This window comes from Ascaphus truei, chromosome 3, assembly GCF_040206685.1.
Source record: "Ascaphus truei isolate aAscTru1 chromosome 3, aAscTru1.hap1, whole genome shotgun sequence".
In the NCBI taxonomy this organism is placed as follows: domain Eukaryota; kingdom Metazoa; phylum Chordata; class Amphibia; order Anura; family Ascaphidae; genus Ascaphus; species Ascaphus truei.
The window spans coordinates 282,534,965-282,561,204 of NC_134485.1; the positions used below are offsets into that span (position 1 = coordinate 282,534,965).

The window sequence follows — 26,240 nt, forward strand, 5'->3', positions numbered from 1 at the left end:
AGGTCAAGGGTAGGGAGGCCAGAGCTGGATATATCACTGGGCAGCCTGTGGCTGGAGCGTCTGGTAAATACAAATCTTCTGGAGCCTCTTCTTCCCATAGGTCATTGTCGGCAACCACTAGAAACATGGCCTGCCGGTGCGTAGGGTCATACTTGCTCCCTAAAATCCATGCTTTAGCTAGACTAGGGAGTTGGCGGAGGTATTTGCAAAGTTCGTGCGCGGGGCTTGTGCTGGGAATATCTCCCACTGCAAGCATGTGGCTGGGACTCAAATGCAGTCCCAATGCCCAGTCACGGACCTCTTGTTCAGATGGTACAAACATGGTGTTCGGGTCTCAGTAATTTAACTGCTGAGTAGGGCACCCAAGGTCTGAGAATCTCAGCAGCACCTCCAAATGTAGCGCATTTCCCCCCACCCCCTTGGAGGATGTGTGGCTATGGTGTGTGTGGTGCAATACCTGTGGCTCACAGGAGGTCTGAGCCTCCGCTGCAGAGAGCCTGGGATGTATACTGGTACGATGTCCTTCAGCGCCTCCACCTGTAATGGATCCTACTGTGTGGAATTACCCATTACAGGACATATAAAATATATATATATCTGGAACTGACATGTAAGCCTGCAACTAACTAGAAAAATAATACCTAATTGCTTAAATTAAAATATAAGGTCAAACTATTATAGATAATAACCTAATGACGGTGCTGGGGACATATAATATGGAAACAAAAGAAGAAAAAAGGGTCCCACTGAAAGCACTCAAGCAATGATAAATAATAAATGGATTTATTCAATGGAAAAGACACATGAATTACACAAAAAATGTTAAAACAGTCCCCTCAGAACCCCAACACATATATACTGGTTTATGCAAAAATGCAGGATATAAAGATATCCTAAATATAACCTGAAGTAAGGAATATGTGCAAAATGTATAAACCAGAAAAATTGAAATATACCTGCTTAATAATCTCAAGACCGGCCAGTCAAAACAAAGATCTAAAGTAGTATGCAAAAGTACTCTACCTCAATGCTCAATAACAGTACCACTCAATCACCAAGATAAATATATAACATGTTAAAATAACCACAATAAAGGAGCCATGCTAGATGACTAAATAACCACCACAAGATTAAATGCATGCAGGTCCCAAAAGGGAGATTGAGCAATGGCATGAGAAGCAGAGGTGAGTGTCCAGCAATAGTCCAAGGCAGGATAAGGGGGTTCCTGGGTGAGTATATTTATATACCATACAATACCGGTTGAAGCACGACATCAAGGGACAGCATACAGGTAAGTTGATCACAAGTTGATCACAATATTTCACACACTGTTACTTTAAGAAACAAAAATAAATCATATAAAGAAATCCTATCCCATTCAGGGATCTAACTACACAGCAGAATCAGCCTCTTTAACTTCTGCTGGGCCAACTAACCTGGTTCCCCAGCTTAAAACAATGCCCTCTCATTTAGGGTCACTAGATACAGCATTCAGTCTTTAGACACAGTAATAAACATTTGTTTGTCTTATCTGTTCGTGGTGGGAACTCGGTCCCAAGGAAATATTCGGGTACTGCGATACTTGAAGGGGGTGTGCTCCCCGAACTGGATGCAGGGGAGCAGCGATACCCCCAGCCTCCAGGCTCTAAGAAGGGAGACTGAAATGCAACCCTCTCTGCTCTAAATACCTGGTATAGTGATTAGGAAAGCAGGTGAGGGAGAACTAGACACATTGTAAACTGTGGTCTGGATTTTCCATCCACCAGCCTGAGTTAATGGAAGCTGTGGAACGGATTATTTTGCACTATTCCTGCACTTTCTGACCTAAAACCGGACAGAAAGCTGCCTAATATATTTGGACTATGTCACAATATATATATATATATATATATATATATATATATATATATATAGGCAATACGATACCGTATGAGCGAATATCAGAGGCAGCACTCCACGAGGTAGTCAAAAAAGATTTGTATTTAGTGAGACATCATATCCGATATTCACTATATATATATATATATATATATATATATATATATATATATATATATAACAAAACAAGCGAAAGAAATTGAAGTAGCGCCTCTATAATATCCTGACTAGAATGAATTCTAGAAGAAACAGTAACTAAACATGGAAGTGTTTAGTGGGGCGGCTAGATATGGCTGATACACTATGATAAGACAATGTTAATACAATATAAAATGCAATTACTCAACAATTGATCCCTAAAAAAATGAATGTATAAAAATCTAAATTTATTAAATGAAAAAATATATATAAAAAATATGTTGTACCAAAAATTTAAAAATAAAAAACAAAAAATGAAAAAACCTTTAATACAAGTCCTGTTCCAATGGCAATGACACCAGGTTCCTGCAGCCCGCTTCAAAGGGATCACCAGTCCCTAATGATATCTGAAAAAAAGAAAGAAAAAGAAACAGGCACACACCTAGTGCATTACCATAATAAAATTTGTATTAGAGGAACATAAAATCTATAAAATGCCCACTCACAAAAGTACAGCAATCAATAGCATGTATGAGATAGGCTCTCATGTGCCAACAGCTCGATCATCAGTGTCCGGTTCAGGTTAGTGGCGTCGTCACGTGACCTTCCCTCGTGCAGCCGAAACCGGAAACGGAACTCCTCGCATTCAGTGTTCAACGAGAGAGGTCCCTCCAGGGAACAGTGCCTTGAAAGTTCTTTGAATTGTTGTTAAACGGCCGTGAAACACACACAAGAGCCAAGATCTGACTGCAAGCAGCAACAGTGTTCGTGGGAAAAATGGCGGCCGCAATCTAACCACGCCCTACGCGTAATTGTACCACATCTTCGGAATTCGAGGAACAAGCTGAGCTCATGAAAGAGAGGTTTGAGGACTGTGGATATAGTAGGAATATGATAAGAAGGGCTTATAAGAGAGCCAAAAGTACCCCTAGGAAACTCTCCTCAAGGATAAAGTTCACACTATAGGATCCCATTCAATTAGATTTATTGGAACCTTCAATTCCCAATGGTAACAAGCTAAAAGGATATTCCAAACTCATTGGCACATCTTAAGAGCAGACACAGACTTACAAGAAGTCCTAAAAACGTACCCGGCAATGACATTCAGGAGGGCCAAGGATTTACGCGATCATCTGGTAAATAGTAATTTTGAAGGAAAAAATAACTTTTCTGGTCTTGAGCCAAATCTGGCTCCTCTAGATCCTATCTATACTGATAGGTAATATAGCTACCCAGAGGGATTTTTGTCCCTATATGTTGCCCCAACATTATACCCACCCTGATTTTAATTAGCTAATTGTTTTTTAGGCTCTGCCTTTCAAATAGGCCATAGGTTTGTTGACCTTAATTTACTTATTTTATCACTTGAGTTATTCTCCTAATAAAGTTTATTTTAATTAATTCACCATATCAATTCAATGTAGCTGTCACCCCCTCAGTTTGAGGCTATCCTTCATTGGAGATATCAGTTTATTATCCTTCTTAGCCTGTTCAGAATGCTCTCATTATAGGGGATTCTTTCTCCTCTGTGATATAATAGTTATTTTGCCCATTACTGTACTGTATGTGTTAGGGTGCAGGGGGATGGGGGGTGTATTTATTTAAAAGTATTTATGTATTTTTTGGGGGGCACAGAATTGTTACTGCAGGCAAGCGGGGACCCACGGGCACCTGCAGGACCACCGCTGGCCTGTAGTAAAATTCCTGTGCATCCAAAAAAATTAAGATATTTAATGTATGTTGGGGGGTATAGGGGTTGTTGGGGGCACAGGGAGTGGGTGTGTTGTATTTTGCAATGTTTATTGGGGGCAATTGTCCCCAATAAACATGCTATTGTGCCTTAACCCCTTCATTGCCTTAGTGGATAGCCGCTATGGTAATGAAGCTACTTTAATGTCTTTTTTATAAATAGTGTGTGGGAGCAGGGGATCTCCTGAGCGGAACTGCTTTGATTTCTGGCTCAGGGACTGTGACGATTCAGGGGACTCCTTCCCCCTCTTATTCTCCTGACGTCACCCTCTCTGTCCCTTCCCCTGCCAACCTCCCTTCGCTTACCCACTCCGGTTCCGCTCCGGCAGCCTCTGACACAATTCCCTTGCCACGGCGCGCGCCCCGCAAGTCTCGCGCACCCGCACATCCCCCGAGCCCCTGCGGCGACACTCCCACGCTCTGCGGCGTCTCGTGACGCAGCCTGTGCGCGCGCACTGTCAGTTTACAGAGGACGCGCGCACACGCTCCTTTTCTAAGGCCTGTCAGTCTCTTAACTCATCCTCCCATGCCCTGCAAGCAATCTCTCTGTCTGACTCCCCTGTCTCTTCCTCTTCTCCTCTTGACCTATCCCTGCTGTCTCCCACTTCTCCCTCTGCTCCTCCTCTCTCTCCTATTGGTGTTCCCTCCTTTATAATCCCTGTCTGTCCTCTCTATCATTGCTCTGCATAGTTCCTGTTATCCCTGTGTGTGCAGTCCTATGCTTTGCTCTCTTTGTGTTCCAGCCTGTACCTGCTCCTGTTTAGCTTTGGATTTCCCTGGTTTTGACCCCTGCTCATCCTGGACTACCCTTCTCTCTGTTACCCTGGAACCTTGCTACGAACTGTACTTTGCTGACCTCTGGAACCCTTGGACGTGACTTACAAACTTGACTACTCTGCTTTCTGGATCCCTGGAATTTGGCGCACGGACACGACCATTCTTACGTTATACCACCAAGACGTTGCAAGTATACTAACTATTTTCCAACATGCCCAGCAACGCCATACCACACTCCGGGCTTGCCCCCACTGCAGTGGGTGTGTGGTAATACCATTCCCACCTCAGTATTGGGGTCTTGCCAGGTCTGCGGGCATACAGGCGTGAGATTATGCAGAGCCCAACAAACGCAGACCCACCTGAGGTGGGTACAGGTCTTTCTATAGAGGACTTACAATTTGTGAGCAACCAGCTGTCTACAGTCTACCAGCAATTGGCTAAACTCTCCCTTAAGGAGACCCCCATGGCTCCAGCACCCCCGGTTGCCACAACCTATGCCAGCTCTGGACCCAGTATTCCTTCACCTAATCGCTATGATGGGGACCCGCTCGCCTGCCGTGGTTTCTTAAACCAATGCGAGGTGCAATTCGAGATGTCCCCCTCTCTTTTTCCCACTGGTCGTTCTAAGGTAGCGTACATCTACGCCTTGCTCACCGGAGACGCCCTCGCCTTGGCCTCCCCCCTCTGGGAACGTAAAAGCGAATTAACTCAAGATTACCCTCTGTTCAGACGCGAGTTTCAACAAGTGTTTGATACTCCTGCACGGCGCGAGACAGACGCATTCTCTCTCTTCCATATTTCAGAGGCCCGAAGATCTGCTGCCAAATACGCCATTGAGTTCCGTACTCTTGCCGCTGAGACCCGATGGAATGATGCGGCACTCGCCGCCGCATAATGGCACGGACTCTCAGATACCTTGAAAGACTATCTTGCTACTCATACCCGGCCTTCGTCCCAGGAGGAGTTGATTACATTGAGGGTACGCATGGATCAGCGTACTCAAGAGCGACGGCATGGCAGGCACTGTTCTTGCTCTCTTTCTTCCTCTGTTGTCTCTCACAGGTAACCTACAACACCTCTCCAGGCACTAGAGGCTCCAGAGCCGATGCAAGTCGGCAATCAGCAACTTCGGGCCACGGAAAGAACGCGACGCCGTCTGAATAGACTCTGCTTCTACTGTACTTCTCCGGAACATCGTCTCCAGAATTGTCCCCTGAAACCGGGAAAAGGGCACACACAGTAAAGGTAGAGGGGCTTCTACTGGGTACTGTCTCTCCTTGCCCCTCTCTCCCCAAAACTCTCCCAAAGAAGTTTTTGCTTCCTGCCACTCTGGAGGGTCCTAACCTTTTCCTGCAGGTAAAAGCTTTCATTGATTCTGGATCTGGTGGTAACTTCCTGGACCAGAACTTCGCTTCGGAGAATCAAATTCCCATGGTCAGAAGGAAAACTCCCTTTGGTCTCGAGGCCATCGACAGCCGACCACTCCAGCCAGCGTTTATCATTTGGGAGTCTATTCCTCTCACACTGACCTTGTCCGACGGTCATAAGGAGGTAATAATCTTCGATATTTTTCAATCTCCTACTGTCCAACTTATTTTAGGATTGCCTTGGCTTCAACTCCACAATCCGCGCATTGATTGGACAGGTACCCTGCAGTGTCTCCTGTTGCGGTGCTTGCCGGCCTGGATTCTGTTCCTTCTAATCTATCGATCCTGCCAACAGTGTATCATGAGTACTTGGATGTGTTCAACAAGGTACAAGCTGAGGTTCTGCCTCCCCATCGCCTGTACGATTGTACTATCGATTTGATTCCTGGGACCATCCTGCCTAAGTCGAAGTCGTACCCTCTGTCCGTTCCGGAAACCGAGGCCATGACGTCCTACATTCAAGAAAATTTGGGAAAAGGATTCATCCGCAACTCTAACTCCCCTGCCGGGGCTGGCTTCTTCTTTGTGAAGAAGAAGGATGGATCACTTAGGCTGTGCATTGACTTTCGCGGACTCAATAAAATCACGGTAAAGAATCGGTATCCCCTTCCTTTAATCTCCGAACTGTTCGACCGTCTCCAGGGGGCCTCTATATTCTCAAAGCTCGACTTAAGAGGTGCCTATAATCTCATTCGCATAAGGGAGGGGGACGAGTGGAAAACAGCATTTAATACACGATCAGGACACTATACTTGTTATGCCCTTTGGTTTATGTAATGCTCCTGCCTTCTTTCAAGAGTTCATGAACGACATCTTCTGCGATGTGTTGGGAACATTTGTCATAGTATATCTGGATGACATTCTCATTTTTTCTTAAACCTGGAGGAACACATTCAATATACCAAACTGGTGCTGTCTAGGCTCCGTTCTAACCGCCTACACTGGCGACACACTTTATTCGAGCTCGGCTAGTCCCACGAATTCGGGTATACCCGGGTGTATTGAGGATTGTGACTGTTTTCTGCCCGAGTGCATTGAGTTATTTTCCGGCAGGGATTGAAGCATTTTATTCCCACTGGCTGCAATACTGCACAGTACATATATATATACTGCATTACAATTCATGAATTTATGCCATCTGGTAGACACGCGAAGCATTGCAGCCTATTAAATCCTAATCATTATCATTTAACAGATCAGCCGCCCATCAGCCAGGCATGAACCCAGGCTGGGAAGGCAAATGCAACGGGGCTTGTCAGAGGTGAGGAGCGGCGCATTCCAGGTATCTGCCAGGTACATACCGGGTATTTGCTCGAATAAAGTGTGTCGGTGCAGTATATGCCATGATTGAGAAATGTTTGTTCCACCAGACCTCTACTGCCTTCCTAGGCTACATCATCTCAAGCCAAGGCTTCTCTATGGATCCAGAAAAACTAAAGGCTGTTCTCGATTGGCCGCTGCCTAATTCACTCAAGGCAGTGCAGCGTTTTCTCGGCTTTGCCAACTATTACAGGAAATTCATCAAACAAATTTCTTCTATTGCTCTTTCCATCAACGCATTGACCAAGAAGGGCACCGATACCACCTCCTGGTCCCCAGAGGCTATTCTTGCTTTTGAGGTGCTCAAGAAAGCTTTTGTGTCCACACCCATCCTACGCCATCCGGACACCTCCCTCCCTTTCACTTTGGAGGTCGACGCCTCAGACGTGGGAGCTGGTGCAGTTCTTTCCCAGAGGTCTTCTCCCAAGAAAAACTCAATCCCTGTGGGTTTTTTTCACGGAAATTTTCTTCTGACGAAAGGAATTATGATGTTGGTAATCGTCAACTTTTGGCCATTAAACTGGCTCTCCAAGAATGGAGGCATCTTTTGGAAGGTACCAAGGAACCGGTTGCTATCCTCACCGACCACAAAAATTTGCTGAATATCGAGGGGGCCCGACGTCTGGGATCCCGCCAAGCTCGGTGGTCTCTCTTCTTTTCCCGCTTTAACTATACCATTTCATACATTCCTGGTACCAAAAATGTCAAAGCAGACGCTCTCTCCCACCAGTTCGCCACGGAAACCGAAGCTAATGAAACCTCGGAACCTATGCTTCCTGCCAAATGTATAATTTCCGCTAACAAATTTGATGTGTTGGACGAAATCAACAAAGCTCAAGCTCACATTCCTAGCAGGTTCAGGGTACCAGAAGGACGCTTATACGCAGCTCCACTCTTTCGCCATAAAATTTTACTTTGGGGTCATTCTTCTAGAGCTGCTGGTCATCCAGGCTTCAAAAGGACAGCAGATCTTATTAAACGGACATTTTGGTGGCCGAAGATGAATAAAGACATTTTCGACTTTACTAGTGCCTGTCCTTTATGTGCCCAGAGTAAAACGCTCCACCACAAACCTTCTGGACTCCTCTTGCCTGTTCCCATTCCGGAACAACCCTGGAAACATATCTCAATGGATTTCATTGTCGAATTGCCCAATTCCAAAGGAATGAACACCATTCTGGTCGTAGTAGACAGATTCTCTAAACATTCACACTTTATTCCCCTCAAGGGCCTTCCTAATTCTGCTACTCTGGCCGATGTTTTTTCCAAAGAAATTTTCAGATTACATGGCGTTCCCATTTCTATTGTCTCTGATTGTGGATCGCAATTCATCTCTAATTTCTGGCGGGCATTTTCGCAGAGACTCGGAATTTCTCTCCTGTTCTCCTCTGGATACCATCCTCAAGCCAATGGTCAGACCGAAAGGATGAATCAAACCCTAGAGCAAATTCTAAGATGCTTCGTATCTGACTCACAGGGCAACTGGGTGGATCTTTTGCCATGGGCCGAATTTGCAATCAACTCTCTCAAAAATGAGTCTACCCAGGTGTCTCCCTTTTTTATTAATTTCGGCTTCCCCCCCAGTAGTCTTCCTCTCTCTTCTTCCCCTTCGGGCGTTCCTGCAGCGACTCTCATGTTACGACCCTACAGGAATCTTGGAAAATGATCCTCAAAATCCTACAATCTGCGGTTGCCAAAAAAAAGACCAAGGCGGATCGTCATCGTCAACCTGGGCCTTCTTTCAAGCCTGGTGAAAGGGTGTGGTTGTCCTCTAGGAATATCAGGCTCAAAACGCCATCGCCTAAACTATCTCCAAGATTTCTGGGCCCATTCAAGATCATAGAGAAAATCAACCCAGTTGCTTATCGTCTTGACCTACACCCCACCATGAGGATTCCTTCCGTGTTTCACGTCTCCCTCCTTTAGCCCATTGTACACAGTTCACACTTTCCGGATCCCTCTCGTAAACCTAGTCCAGTCTCCACCATAGGACAACAAGAGTAAGAGGTCCAAGCCCTCATTGATTCTCGCTGATCTAAAAACAAACTTCAGTTCCTTGTCCACTGGAAGGGCTATGGTCCAGAGGAACGTTCGTGGGTACCAGCACATCATATCCATGCCCCAAGATTACTACAACAATTTCATCAAAAAATTTCGCAAAAACCTTGGTTGGATCGCTCGGAGATCGATCCTCAAGGGGGGATACTGTGACGGTTCAGGGGATTCCTTCTCCTTCTTATGCTCCTGACGTCACCCTCTCTGTCCCTTCCCCTGCCAATCTCCCTTTGCTTACCCACTCCGGTTCCGCTCCGGCAGCCTCTGATGCCGTTCCCTTGCCACGGCGCGCGCCCCGCAAATCTCGCGCACCCGCACGTCCCCCGAGCCCCTGCGGCGACACTCCCCGCTCCCAGGTCCCCTCAGAGCCCGCTTCCATTCCCTCACCTCCGGTGGCTGTCCCCTCCGTTCCTCCGGTCCCCTCCGCAGGTGTGTCAGCGGCGCTCCGTGCGTCTCGTGACGCAGCCTGTGCGCGCGCACTCTCAGTTTACAGAGGGCGCGCGCACACGCTCCTTTTCTAAGGCCTGTCAGTCTCTTAACTCATCCTCTCATGCCCTGCAAGCAATCTCTCTGTCTGGCTCCCCTGTCTCCTCCTCTTCTCCTCCTGACCTATCCCTGCTGTCTCCCACTTCTCCCTCTGCTCCTCCTCTCTCCTATTGGTGTTCCCTCCTTTATAATCCCTGTCGGTCCTCTCTATCATTGCTCTGCATAGTTCCTGTTATCCCTGTGTGTGCAGTCCTATGCTTTGCTCTCTCTGTGTTCCAGCCTGTACCTGCTCCTGCTTAGCTTTGGATTTCCCTGGTTTAGACCCCTGCTCGTCCTGGACTACCCTGCTCTCTGTTACCCTGGAACCTTGCTACGAACTGTACTTTGCTGACCTCTGGAACCCTTGGACGTGGCTTACAAACTTGACTACTCTGCTTTCTGGATCCCTGGAATTTGGCGCACGGACACGACCATTCTTACGTTATACCACCAAGACGTTGCAAGTATACTAACTATTTTCCAACATGCCCAGCAACGCCATACCACACTATGGGCTTGCCCCCACTGCTGTGGGTGTGTGGTAATACCATTCCCACCTCAGTATTGGGGTCTTGCCAGGTCTGCGGGCATACAGGCGTGACAGGGACCTCCTGCTTCCCGAGTTACAGGCCCCGGTATGGTGCATCGGGTGCCAGAGTCCCAATGTTTACATGTCACATGTCACGTGACATTGACGCTATAAAGATGGTGGCGACACTGGCACCCGTTGCCCCATGCCGGGGCCTGTAACATGGGAAGCAGGGGGTCCTGAGCCAGAAATCAATGCGGTTCAGCTCAGGAGACCCATGCTCCCGCACACTATTAATAAAAATTATATTAATTCAGGTTCATTACCATAGCGGCTATCTGCTAAGGCAATGAATTATTGTTTATTGATTTGTGTATTTTGAGACTGCTGTAGATGAGCAGGGGATCTCCTGAGCTGAACCGCATTGTGTGCCAATATCCCTCTGCAGAATTTAAATCCACCGATCACATGACCGGGACATCTCCAAGCAGAAGGATACCGGCACCCCATAACGGGGTGTTCAAAACCCTGCCGATAATTTTTTCGGACTTTACAGCATAGGCCCCTTAGTCTCTGTGAGCAAACTTTTTAGGCTTCCAAACGAAGCCGGTCGCTCTGTTATTTCGAACAGATCCACTTTGAAAAGTCCGCCGAGTTTCATTAACTCACCTCATTGGTTGGCTGAGATGGGCTTTCTCCCTCTCTTTGTCAGCACCTTACATACACTCCGCTGGGCTATATCCAGAATAGATGGGGAAGGAGCAGCAAATCGGATCATTGGAATTCTTCCCCATCAGCCAATAGAAAGAGGAGCTCGACCCTGGCTGGCGTCAGATGAGTAGGTGTGCCCAGCATCCTCGAAAGTCCATAGCGTGGGAAATATGATTTTAGCCAAAAGGAGATCAAACTCTATGGCGGCATCTTCCTTTGCTAACTCATTGCCACATGCAGGGCCAGCTCCACCAAGTCTGGAAAATACAAAAGGGCTCCCTTTGTAGTCCAGACCTGGCCATTCGCCCTTTCCTTGCTCACAAAACATTTTCACACCTCTGGACATCCTCGGTGTGATTCTACTCACGTACCGACAAATAGTGCCTGCACATCGAGTAGAATGAAGGTACCACCGGTAGCTCTGGACACCGAACTCCTGCAAACAAAAGAATTGCATTCTTACCCAAATATCCCACCTAAAACTTACACAGAGCAACTTCCATGAGTCTGGGGTAAAGGGAACATGGAATGTGAAAAAGCAGGGGTCACTACTTTTCATGCCAAGATATCTGACCTCTGGCTTATGTTGCTGGGTAGCTGCCAGGGACCCACAGGAGCCAACGGCAACCAGAGTGCTTAACCTTTATTATGAAGCCTGGTTACCCTTGCTCATCACTGAAGGGGTGGGTAATAGGGTACCCATTCATTGCTATTGGGGTTATATTTGCTCCCATTGAGGGCATAGGTAACTACACTGGCAATCAATGCATGTATTGGCTAGTATTGTTGTTTGTATTGTATTTGAATTTTTACTAGAGGTAGAGGGGGTGGGTGAAAGGGATGGGCGAAGGGGGTAGTTGCTCTAGTGCAGGTGGTTAGAACTACTGGGAAGGTTGTAGAAGGGGTTAACCCCTTCAATACCTTAGCAGTTACAACCGCTAAGCCCTCCAGCCACCTTTCCGGTGGCCTAACATCCCACTCTGGGGCAACTACCCCATTCACCGATCTCCTCTACCACTACCAGGTACTCTGGTTTAACCCCTTAATTACCTTAGCGACTAGCTGCTAAGGTAATGATGTATCTAATTTTATTTTAATAATAAAGTATTAAAGCAGGAGGTCTCCGTAGCTGAACCGCATTCATTGTACTGTATCCTCGGGAACCCCCTGCTTCTTGATTTACAAACCCTGCTATGGGGTGTAGGTATCTCCTGCATTGTTTAAATGTCCCAGTCACGTGGGCTGTGACACGGGAGAATTTAAACATAGCTGAAATTCCTGCACCTCATACTGGGGTTAGAAAAAGGAAAACAGTGCGCTACTAAAAATTGGATAATACGTGAGAATAAGGCATATATATGGCCTAATTTTAACCCATAAATGTTCAAGTGAACACAAATGAGGAATAGTTATGACCTTAAATGAAGGTGCACTAATAAGTGTCTGCAGCCGTCGTTGGGGGTGGCTCAGCACCCCTGGAACTAGGAGAAGAAATAAAAAACACAGTGCACAACGCTAATAGTGAAGTATGAAATAATAAAATATATTATTAAAAAATAAAGGTTCTGCGTACATCAAGTAAGAATAAACAGGCAATCAATATGGCATGGTAGTGGTTACCGCACACTGCAACCGGAGACAGCGACACACATCAGTGATGGGGTCATCCTATCAGGGAACAGCCAAGGGTTTCTGCAGATATTTGGCGCAGGTCAGGGCTGACCTCGAAAGCATTGGCACCGGGAAAGAACGTTGGTAAAGTCCCAGAAATAGAGTCCATACCACTCGCGTGACTCGGATGCCTCGATCGCTCGCTGATGGCGTAGCTCACGCAGGGACTTTCTCCACGGAGGGTGGATGTCAATACGATCATGCGCAGTGGACCGGGAAACGGGGCAGGGATATATAGGATTATAGCTAACCAACTTGCAGGGAAGTACCAATAACATGAATGTGGAGCAGATAAAAAACTACTTGGCATTAATCCAACGCGTTTCGTAGCAGCACGCTACTTCTTCCCTGCTCCACATTCACGTTATTGGTACTTCCCTGCAAGTTGGTTTGCTAACTTGCTATATATCCCTGTCCCGTTTCCCGCTCCACTGTGCATGATCATATTAATATCCAGCCTCAGTGGAGAAAGTCCCTGCGTGAGCTACGTCATCAGCGAGTGATCGAGGCGTCCGAGTCACATGACCGGAAGCGGTAGTGTGAGGAGCAAGGAGACTGGCGAGTGCTCTAGACTCTATTTCTGGGACTTTACCAACGTTCTTTCCCGGTGCCAGTGCTTTCGAGGTCAGCCCTGACCTGCGCCAAATATCTTCAGAAACCCTTGGCTGTTGCCTGATCAGATGACCCCATCACTGATGTGTGTCGCTGTCTCTGATTTCAGCGTGCGGTAACCCCTACCATGCATGTGGATTGCCTGTTTATTCTTACTTGATGTACGCAGAACCTTTATTTTTTATTAATATATTTTATTATGTCATACCTCATACTGGGGCCTGTAACTTTTGAAACAGGGGGTCCACAAAGTTTAAATGAATGTGCTTCAGGTCCAGAGACCCCTGCTTCAATACTTAAAATAAAATAATAGCAGTATGATCGCCTGTTAGAGGCACGCAGGAAGAGTGACTAATTCTATCTACTCTCAAAGCACTTCTTTTCCAGACTGATGTGGCCCGGTAGGATTCACACATCTGGAGTCCCATTAAAAAGCAGGGATGTCTGATGTGTTAATCCTGATGGGCCATTAGTCTGGTCACAGGGATTCACGAGCACACAGGACAAGCACTGTTCCCATGGCAGATTCCGTGTGGACAGCGTGATCATCCATTGTGCTACATCCATGCTGTTTGAAGAAAAACATTAAAAGCAGTAAACAGTACTGTACTTACTTGGTTCTGACCAGCTGACCCTTTCACATATCTATGTCTTCCCTTGGGCATGATACCGAACACGGCTCGTGACACCTGGATGCCTGTTTCCTTATTTCCTCTAGTCACCGTAGGATGTGCTTTGTTCTGTATCCCTTCTTTTACATGCGTATTATCACCAGGCTATTTTCTTTGCTAATTTTTTTGGTCATTGCTGCTTTTTAGAAGGACTGAACCACTAATGAATGTGTGTGTATTCAATGTGTATTGCAGCTTTGTTATACAATATGCTGTAATTTACAGGTAGGTTGTCAGGTACAAGTATATGCCAACATTTCACACATTACAAATGTAGCCCCAGCAAGCACTGACTGCTGCCCCTGTGATGTCAGTGGTTCTGTGCATTAAAGCTCACAGAAATTGCATAGCCAGACTCACTAACCTTGATCAGAACTAACTCTTGTTCTTTTGTGCTTTCAGATACTGTGTCTTGTGCTTAACAATGGATCGATCCAGCTTCTATGGACATAAGAGCCTGCTTTCTGCTGCTGTCCCAGCCAAAATCCTGAGAAAGCAAAAGATGCCAACTGTACCCGAGACCCCCAAAAACAAAAAGGCTAAAATTGAGAAAGAAAACCGAGCAGCATCCAAACCTCCTAAGGTGAAGAATCCTGAAAAAAAAATTTTTCACTCAAGATGTTTGGGCACGGTACCTGCTTTTGCATCCGGCACCACAGTCCCCATTGCTACCAGCTCCGGAGCCTGCTCACATTGCCCTGCATCCAGCACAGCCCAAGCAAGTCCCAGATGATCGCGCACCGGACCCAGGAAAGCCCAAGTCATTCCCAGCTCACCTCACACTGGACCCATCAAAAGGAATTTTAAAACATCATAAAATAATTAGTTAGATTATATATGTAAGACATTTTTACAAGAAACTCTCATGAAATTACACTGAGTGTATTAATTTGCTCCAGAATGGGTTGCTAGATTTTGTCAAAATAATATGTCAGATGCATAGGAGAAAGGGTTAAATTCACTGCGAACAACATCATTTTGGCATTTCAATCTCAAGGACAGACCATGAACCCCCAAAGCACCAGCAGTTACAAAGGATAGCATAACTGCTGGAACAGCTGTGCAACTTTTAAACCTGTAATGCCTTGACAGTGTGAGAGAATGAAACACAAGTCAAGGAGAGGACAGCCAAAATTTATAGGGGCCCTGAGGCATTCGTCATCATGATGCTACAAGTATAATAGACCCCAAATGCAAAATACTGAATACAATTAGGTTGTTATTTTCAGGAATTTTTCGCTGCAGGTCCAAAATGCTGATATCCCACCTTTTTTTTAAGTTTTTAAGATTTTATAATATCTCAGGGTATGTCACTCTACATTTCTTTTGTGCTTCAGCTCGAATATAATTTAATTGGGCATTGATTGTTTGTTCTCTTGTTTATTCATAGTAATTTTCATTGATTAGTTCTCATTAATACTACTATTATCATAAGGGAACTGCTATTGAATATTCAATTACTGATGCAGTTTTAGGCTGTCTGCTTCATTTCTAATAGGCATTTTGTAAACATACAGAAATCTTCTTTCTTAGTTGTTAGGTTTTTTACTCCTTTTTAGGGAAATTATATATGTTTGATTATTTTATTCAGTTTTTAAATGTCTTATTTGTTGTTTAAAATTATTTTTCATTGGACATTACCGGATTGTTCATTTTGCTCATAACGTTTGTCAATAAAGTTTTTCTTAATAAAGTTTGTCAATTAAGTTTTTCCGATGTTTGTGGGCTGATGTCATAGACCCCGCGTCATATGACGCACCAGGAAGTGGAGGGTAACGATCATCGTGAAATTTCGGTATTTCAACATTCCGGTAAATGTCTTCTTAGTGACCTTGAAAAAAGTGCAAAATGTGTAGCGCTATTTAAACTAAATTAATGTGAATATAAACACCCTAAAAAAGATAAAGGGTGATAGGAATAATACGGGCTGCCAAATAAAAACACTAACTACTCAAACTTAGTGACGAAACAAACTAAAAAACAATTACTAGGGGCGCCCTGTGGTCTAAATAGAAGACATAGTACAACAAAAGAGCTAACAATAGAATTAGCCTTAAATTAAACGTGCACAAATACAACCGTGTATTAATAAATGGATGCTGAAAAAGTCCCAAGGTATCCGAGAATGCAGGTAACTGGAACCGTCCGTAACTCAGCACATGTGAATGAAAAAATGAAACAACATAGTGTAATATTGTAGGGAGACAATGCCCCTATTCTAATGCAAATAAATGAATATTAAAAAACAGAAAACAAACAAATTATATATGGAGTGATTGAGCAAGCACTAACATTAAAAATAATTATTTAATAAGGACAAAAAATTGAAAATTACAAAAAATAAAAAAGCATTAAAAACATCCACTGCTCCTGCGTTCGGCAACTATAAGAATCCTACTTACAAACTGCAAGTAGTTCAAGCGCAGTAAAGTAGAATCTTACAGGCTGCTCGTCTGCTACAGATGTATGACCGGGATGTCCTCTCTCTCTCCTACCAGACCCGCTGGGTGTGTGGAAAGGACCACCGTCTGCTAGGGAGCTGGTTCCGTTAGCCGTCAGACCTCTCCTGTCCGCAGTCTCCGGCTCACTGCTCCGCCTCTCTCGCGAGTGAATTCACCATTGGAAGGAGCTGATGCTGCTGTTTGGCACCGGAGATTTTACGATCAGGAAGGGTATAGAGATGTGTGCGTGGATGGCCGAGGCGCAGGGTGTGTGACGTCACCCTATGCGTTTCGCGGATTGATCCGCTTCTTCAGGGGTAAGATGTGCAGTAATAGTCCCTCCGCCTTTGATTAAATAGTCCCAAGAGAGTCCACAAACATAGAAATCCTGTGGAATCAATCATTATAATCACAACTGGCCTGCTCAACACTTAGTGCCTCATTCAGAAAGCCTCGATAAAGCCCTTATCGAGCACTTATCGACCAAAATGGCTACTCGTATTCAGTAAGCCTCGATAAGTGCTCGATAACGGCCTGTATTGACGCAAAAGTTTATCACCAAAAGAAAATCGCCAATTGAGCGGCGATCAGCCGCTTATCGACCATTTTAGGAAGGATCATAAACTCGCGCAATTCAGATACCCGCGAGTCGGCTGTCGGGGCCTATCGCAGCCCTAAAAGGCGATCGTCTCCCCAAATCCAATTCACCTCAAACTTAAGGTAAATTGGTGGGGAGATTAATCGATGAGCTGCGATGTGTTTTGGGACTTAGAAAAAATCAGGCCCTTTTCCTGCCTCGGATTGATGCCGGGGGTCTTCAGAGCTGATAGCCATTAATAGCAGCTCCGGAAACCCCCCGGCATGCATTCGATGCAGGAAAAATGCATTTACAGCAACTTCATTACCAAAGCGGCTAACCACTAAGGCAATGAAGGGGTTAAACACCCATGCCAGGCTTACTGTGGCTAGTGAGGGTGGGTGAAGGGGGAATTTGGCCCTTAGTGGCTGTTTAGGCCTTGCGGGGGGGTTGCGGGGGGACTTAACCCCTTCATTACCTTAGCGGTTAATACCGCTAAGGTAATAAAGGGGTTAACCCAACCGCTACCCACCCGCAAGGTCTAGAAACCCATCCTTATGGCTAATACCCCCTTCACCCATCCGTGAAGGCTAAGCATCCACCCCGGAATAACTATACCCACCCTATACCCATTGAGTAGTATAGTGGTACATCATACCCATATAATAATAATATGGGCATGATAAGCCTCTATAGCACTCAATGGGCACCCTAATTACAATACATTAATACACAAGACACACAGTAATAAAACATAACTAAACTGCAAAAAAACACACTTCACTAAATAAAAACAGCAGCCAGCTAATCCAATCAATACAAGCAATAACAACATCAACAATGAATTAATTAAACCATTAACCAATCAACCAATTAATTCCTAAACCAACTCAAAATGAATAGTAACACTAACCAATCAAAACAATTAATTACTGCAACATTAATGAATTTAAACATTAAAATTCAAAGAAAGAAATTCTAACAATATCTGAAATAACCATAAAACGCATTAGCTAACATAATACAACATTAACTACAAACGAACACCAATCGCAAACATTTTAGTACCATTAAGCAGGAAAAAACAAACAATGACATCCACATAATAAACTGAAATGGAAAAAAACAACAGCAATATCAAGACAGAAATGCCCCCCAAATATTGTCATAATAATGTATTAATCTGTACCCTAAAGTGGTACAGATTCATATATTATCAGTCAATGTGCCTCCCCCAAATAATAAAAAAACACATCCAATGAATAGACCTGTAAAAAGAGACATTTACAAACATTCAATATTTTACTTACCATTAGAAGCGCTGGCCCTCTGACTCCCGGGGTAACAGGAAGCTCACGTACCTTGAAGCCCTCCAACGGCATCCAATGCCATCCGCCATGAAGATCCGGATCAGGTACCCCAATCTTCTTTTTTCTTTCTTTAATCACCTTCTTCTTTCTTCATCTGTAACCATTTCTTGATCTTCTTAATCTTCTATCTTCTTGTTGTAATCCAAAAAGCCCCATGGTAGATCCTAACCGATGCTGTCTTGTCGTCTTCTTGGGCTCAAATGAGGCGTCACAGCCTTAAATAGGGCTTGTGATGTCACATTTAGCCTCCAAATGTTTAACAGCCACCTGATTGGCTGTTAAATCCATGTTCCGACTTTAAAAATTTTTTTTGACATGACGTCACTTAAAGGGATTGATGCCAGCCAATCAGAATGGCTGTGCTTCATTTGCCTTTAAGATGACATCACGAAGCCGGCATCACATGGTATTTCAGCCAATCAGATCATGGGAACCAATTCCACACTCTGATTGGCTGAAATTCCTTGTGACACCGGCCATCTTGGATTTTGTGACGTCATCTTAAAGGCAAATTAAGCACAGCCATTCTGATTGGGTGGCATCATTCCCTTTAACATGACGTCACTAAATCCAAGATGGCCACTGATAAAAACAGGCTTGGTTTTATTTAGAGTTTTCACTGTATAACATAATTTGTCCCCATCGGCTATCTGCTATCAGTCTGCCGATATATGTTTACATTGTTAGCTGTTAATCATCACCATGTACCTCCCCTTTGTGGGAAGGCTGTTCAATCAGGTCTGTATTTAAGTAACGTAGTAACTAAGCTTCACCACCCCCTGAGGAAGTGACGTTGAGTCACGAAACGCGTAGGGAGGAGTTGCCGCGCTTCTCTCACATGTGACGTTGTTCATCGCTCCCCAGCTGCATGGCAAGTATTCAATTAGCCCACTTGTCTCCTGCAGCCAATCCTTGCCTCCACGGTACTGGTTCCTGTTTCCCATAGGTACCCTGCTCTCACTCCCAGCCATTGCTAAGCATAACCTCTTGTAGCCTTGAGCTCCTACGTCCATTGTGCCCTGCTCCTTGGCTTGTGTATACCTTGCAGTTTAACCCTTCGTTTACGGACCCGGCTTAACTTTGATACCTCTCTGGATACTACCCCGGCTTACCCTTGACCTTGCAGATATCTCCAACCCAGACCACGGCTATGGGGACCTCATGATTCTAAACTCTCCAACTCCAGACCACAGCTATACTGACTTCCACAATTCTGACCTCTCCAACCCCAGACCACGGCTAACGGACTTGACTATTCTGAACTCTCCATTCCAAGACCCTGGCAAGTATCCACTAACCCACTCTCTCCAACCCAGACCCGGCTACGTTTGACAATCCGCCTACCAGGCACGCTTCCGCTGCTGTGGGTGTTATGGATTACAGGTAGCACAGGTACATACATAGCATACATATGTCTTAGTACAGCTTTGAGCATACTGTCACATATTAACTAGTTTTTTGCTTTGGAAAAGGTACATAAGATCTGAAGTTTGCAAATAGAATTTCTATGATGAGCCAGTAAATCTTAGCAGAGCAGGTTTTAACACCTTTTGTCGAAGAGCATGAGCTTACGATAAATGGCACGGATGTGAGACCGCAGACATCCTGTGATTAATTTGCTACGCAGGTAGAAATAAGTTAGGAAACTCTGCTACTTTTTGGGTTATTTCCCTTGTTTCCACACAGATAATAATGACGTATGACAAGGGCAATAAAAGGTTAACATTAGGCCAAGTTAGATCAGAACCGAGTGGCAAGCCACATGAGACGAGACCTACCGAGACTGGCATGACATATCGTAATACCTAGTTGGTTCGTGAGTATGATGGCATACTGAATAAATAACCTCTGCAGGGCAAGAAATTGCGATAAAGTGCTTCTGCTTAGAGCAGAAAATAACATATTGCAAGACGTTACCTGGGAGAAGAGGGTATGGCATATGACCCATGATATTTGGCGCCCAACGTGATTAATACTCATGAGTTGTATAAATAAGTACTAAAAATTGTATGTTACCCATTAAAACTTTAAAGTACACGTGTATGCTATTTCCTCTTTATAATAGAGTTGATACAAATTTCAATCATATATCATGGCTGTCAGGTTTGCACGAGTTGTAAACCTTGAAAATTTTATGCGAAATCAGTATCAAAGAGAACTGAATGATGGTGAAGTTATTGCATTTGAAATCCAATTTGGTCCATGGGGACCTGGTCCCAGATATTCATATATAACTATAAATACAGATGTTGATCCAGTCACATATCGATACATACAACAGGCATATGACCCGTTGACACATACAATCATTAATTTGACATATAATGATGTAACTATTATTTTGGGATGACAGCCTGTAATCGCTACTGGCATAAAAAGGCATGGTCCCATAAATTCTGAACAAATTCAAAATAGAAAGTGGAGAGGATCATACAATCAATATCAGACTCCAGTTTATCCTAGAGATGAACAGTGGGACAGAAAAGGTAATTTTAAAAGAGACTGGAAGTCAGACAATATTGGTTATCAAGGTCAGGGACCACAAGAAACTCCTATCACACAAACACCTCAACATACACATTATGAACAGACACCTCGTTATGAAGGTGAAGGGTCCAGATATAATCTGAGGGAATACACTTTCACATCCGACAGATATGGACAAAACAGAGGAGGTGAAGTGAAATATCGTGACAAACGCACGAGTTATAATACACAGACCTCCAGGCCAACTAACAGTTAGCGAGAGGTTAAAAAGCAAGCCGCTACTCTGGCAACTACAAAGAAATCTGTGCATAAAGTTACACAGCAGCCCACAGAACCTAATGAAGAATGAGTGACTTAAAGTTACGCATAGAATACAAGGGAAATACTTTTGAAGGTTTTTTAAACACACAAGCTGAAATATCCCTTGTAAAAACTGACATTTTAATTGATGAGGAATATATCAAAGATATCCGATGCGTAGTTTACTATTTCCCCACCTCAGTACCGGGGTCCTGTCTTGCTTGTGGGCAGCACAAGTGTTTCAGCTTGCAACTTTCGAGTCTCCCTCTATGCTATAGTATCCCGCAGAATGCTATATCATAGGCTCAATCAGATCCCGTCGCTGCCACCACAAAAAAGCCTCTCACAGGAGACCAGCACTTTTAACACATTTATACCCGGATCCTTTGATTGAGCAAAGCAATGCGATAAAATAAATTGAAATTTATTTCCACAAATGACATACACACTATGTTACACAATTTCACTAAAAATACACTTACTGGGACAGGGGCAAACAAATTATCTTGTTCCCAAAACGAAATCTTGCAAAACAAAGTCTCTGGGAGCAATTTCCCAGGAGCGGGAGATGCTCACAAACAGAGCTGAAAATAGTCCTCAGTCAGAGGTGCAAGTTGCCACAGCTGTGTACTCTGATGGAACTGCTTCGTTAGTTCTTCAACTGCTGTATTGGTACTTGGGACCTTAGTTCTTACGAACATTCACCAATTTTTATATGACTGTATAAAAATTGCGCTATATGACTTTTCATGGTTTAACCTGAACAGCGCTCACAGAAAATCTTAGCTATGTAGGAGCTTCCTAGCCAAAGTCAGCAAAAAGCCGCTTTCAATGCTGCCAAGCCCCGGACATTAAAACCATTTTTTCCTTTATGCATTCACATGAAAAAACTGCTACATTTATACACTTTAAACTTAGAAATGACATTACTCTCCTCACCTTATAAAACATACTGGACACCTAACAAGCTCCTATTGAACCCCCAAAATAAACACAACATATATATATAAGAATATGAATGTCACAGAGGAGTGCTACTGAGCATGGCAATATATATTTAAAACCAGAAACAGAACATAACACACAGACAGAGCTCATTGCACATCCAGTGAAACTCATACACGGTACAGTGCCTAAATATATATGTATAAATATCTATTAAATAAAATGGTCTTTTAGTTTAACATTTTTGGCCAAAATTGTTGTAAGCCCCTGAGCCACTGCACGGCAGACCACATTTCCAGGGGTCCCTAACACTAATATAAATTCTTAATAACCTGTGCATTACCAGGAAGAAGGATTTATAATAAATCTGTCAATATTAGTTGCAAAGTTTTAAGTCTGATTGAAGCAAGATGTTCTGAACCTCAATCTGAGTTCTGGGGTTTCAGGCATATACCAGGGGACCTTTAAATGTAATTCATTCCCCTGCCCGGTCTTACTATTTGGGTCTCTGCTGAAGCAGGGAATCTATGTTGCTGGACACTCCTGAAATAGTAAGACACACGTACATTTTCATTACATTAGGTAGCCACGAATGCAGGGATGCAGCGCACAGCAAAGGAACAGGATTCCACGGAACAGCAGCGGTATGGTAAAAAAGTCCTTTATTATAACATCATGGTGCAGACAGGAATGGGTGCAGAAAAACCTCCGTCTCTTACGCGTTTCACGCCTGTGTGGCACTTCGTCAGAGAGTACAGGTAGGTCTGCCATATTCGCTCTCTTATAGTGATGCCAATTTGCTGAATTTGCAAACAGCCGTGGTGATCGAAAATCGGAAGTGACGCGGCCGTCTCACTAAACCGGAAGTGACGTTGCGCAATGCGCGAGTCAGTGTTGTTTACATTCTGTCTCGGTAGTGATGTATATGTCATCTCACCAATGGAATAAGTAGTGGGGAAACCATTTAACCAGGTTACAATGTATCATGATGATCGAGTAACCGGAAGTGATGTGGCCGTGTTTGTCAACCGGAAGTGACGTGTCGCAGCTATGCGCGAGACAGACTTTGTTTACAAGCTGTCTGGGTAGCATGACGCCCCACACGTCAGCTCAACCCTAAGTTGATATAGGGAAGGGAGAGAAATAATACATGAGGGGGAATATGGCACAAATATCTTGCTAAATAGTCATTTGACCTAAATAAAGCAAGGTATATTAAAAACAAATTCACATAGACAATAACATATCAGAGGACATAACGACATATCAGTTCATAACAATAGTAACTATATATGTGATGGAACAATTATTGGAGCAAGAACAAGAATACACAATATATTGCTCAGAATAAAGGAACATGTAAACAGAGCAACAGAACTATGAATATCATTATTTGGAGAGAATATCACTTTTAATCTTGACCAGACACTTAAACCAAGCAATATACAATTCTTATAATATTTATAAGTAGTTATTAGAATTATTGTAAGAAATGTTTCAACTCCCAATCAGTATTTATACCCCCGGGTGATAATGACCCGAGGGTATAAATCCAGAACATTTCTCTTTGATTGAGAATCCCTTCTCTGTTGCCTCCCCTAGTATGTTTGGGAATATGTTCCAGGGCATTGAATGTAAATGTTTCCATGGAGCCATATGGGCAGTCATGAAAGTGTTTGGCTACAGGTAAATTTAGGTCATTCTTTTTAATAGAACGTAAGTGTTCTGAGATTCTAATTTTTAACGGACGAATTGTCCTTCAAATGTATATGTTGCCACAAGCACAGTTTAGTTTGTACACTACATAGTTTGTGTTACACGTCACATCACTACCGAGACAGAATGTAAACAACACTGACTCACGCATTGCGCAACGTCACTTCCGGTTTTGTGAGACGGCCGCGTCACTTCCGGTTTTCGATCACCAACATCTAAGGTCCTTAGAGCACTATTACTGAACTATGTTCTCCTACCTTGTGTCCAACAGTACAATAGTAGCTCATGACCTATGAAGTTTTATGATCCAGGGCAGGAAGGGAGCGATGTCATCAGGAACACCCAGAAAAAAACACATAAATAATCATAGTGTAGTAAATAAATTAAATGTGAATCAAACTAAAATATCTTGGCTCTTATAGATGACCTACTTACAAAATGTAAGATAAAAAACAGCAGGTTTGTTTAAAGATGAGTCTTTAGGCACCTCAGCTTGAGACCGCAGCATACAGCAGTAAATACTGACAGCAGGTTGAATTATGTTTTCACGGAGGCTTCAGCTCCCAGTCAGGTATATGCAATCATACAAAAATGGAGACCATAGTGTTTTACCAGATAACACCAAACTTTATAGAAGAAAAGTATAAGACATGTACTCACAATGCGGTCTCAAGCTGAGGTGCCTAAAGACTCATCTTTAAACAAACCTGCTGTTTTTTATCTTACATTTTGTAAGTAGGTCATCTATAAGAGCCAAGATATTTTAGTTTGATTCACATTTAATTTATTTACTACACTATGATTATTTATGTGTTTTTTTCTGGGTGTTCCTGATAACATCGCTCCCTTCCTGCCCTGGATCCTAACTGTTTGTAAGGGAATCAGTGCATATTCCCTGGAAGGTTGAGAATTTTTCAGAATCACCATATTTTATATTATCTTTGACCACATTCACTGTTTTTTATAGCGCTGTTCCAAGTCACTGGGTTTCACTATGAAGTTTTATATCATATCAATTGGGACTTACGGACTTTATAGCGGTCTTACAGTATATATATTATAAGAATTGTATATTGCTTGGTTTAAGTGTCTGGTCAAGATTTAAAAGTGATATTCTCTCCAAATAATGATATTCATAGTTCTGTTGCTCTGTTTACATGTTCCTTTATTCTGAGCAATATATTGTGTATTCTTGTTCTTGCTCCAATAATTGTTCCATCACATATATAGTTACTATTGTTATGAACTGATATGTCGTTATGTCCTCTGATATGTTATTGTCTATGTGAATTTGTTTTTAATATACCTTGCTTTATTTAGGTCAAATGACTATTTAGCAAGATATTTGTGCCATACTCCCCCCTCATGTATTATTTATCTCCCTTCCCTATATCAACTTAGGGTTGAGCTGACGTGTGGGGCGTCATGCTACCCAGACAGCTTGTAAACAAAGTCTGTCTCGCGCATAGCTGCGACACGTCACTTCCGGTTGACAAACACGGCCACATCACTTCCGGTTACTCGATCATCATGATACATTGTAACCTGGTTAAATGGTTTCCCCACTACTTATTTCCATTGGTGAGATGACATATACATCACTACCGAGACAGAATGTAAACAACACTGACTCGCGCATTGCGCAACGTCACTTCCGGTTTAGTGAGACGGCCGCGTCACTTCCGGTTTTCGATCACCACGGCTGTTTGCAAATTCAGCAAATTGGCATCACTATAAGAGGGCGAAAATGGCACACCTACCTGTACTCTCTGACGAAGCGCCACACAGGCGTGAAACGCGTAAGAGACGGAGGTTTTTCTGCACCCATTCCTGTCTGCACCATGATGTTATAATAAAGGACTTTTTTACCATACTGCTGCTGTTCCGTGGAATCCTGTTCCTTTGCTGTGCGCTGCATCCCTGCATTCGTGGCTATCTGACCTTTACTCAACCTGCAGAAGCACGCATCTTGGAAGGCACTATGGGCATGGTCACGTGAGTTTGTACTTCAATTTGGTACTTTGAGGTATTTTATTGGTGTTAACAGTCGTTTGTCAGACCCAGTCCACATTGGCACTGAGGGGGTGGGGCTCATATATCTCCATTACCCACACTTACCAGGACATTTTATCCAGGTCCTAGACATATACGCTCACCCATATATACCTCATTTACTCACTTATACACCTTAACCCAGCCTATTACCGTTCTTCAATCAAGAAACCAATGCATTATTACATGTCTAACACCTAAGGTCCTTAGAGCACTATTACTGAACTATGTTCTCCTACCTTGTGTCCAACAATACAATAGTAGCTCATGACCTATGAAGTTTTATATC

The 26,240-nt window shown here is 43.7% G+C and overlaps 1 long non-coding RNA gene across 1 annotated transcript in view; it reads left to right on the plus strand.

Moving 5' to 3' along the window:
- The window catches only part of LOC142491069 (uncharacterized), a 47,631-nt gene extending 31,930 nt beyond the window's left edge, over positions 1-15,701 (plus strand). The window contains exon 3 of the long non-coding RNA XR_012800256.1: positions 14,466-15,701. This is a non-coding gene — a long non-coding RNA (uncharacterized LOC142491069). The remainder of the gene's footprint in view (positions 1-14,465) is intronic.
- Positions 15,702-26,240: the final 10,539 nt, after the last annotated feature.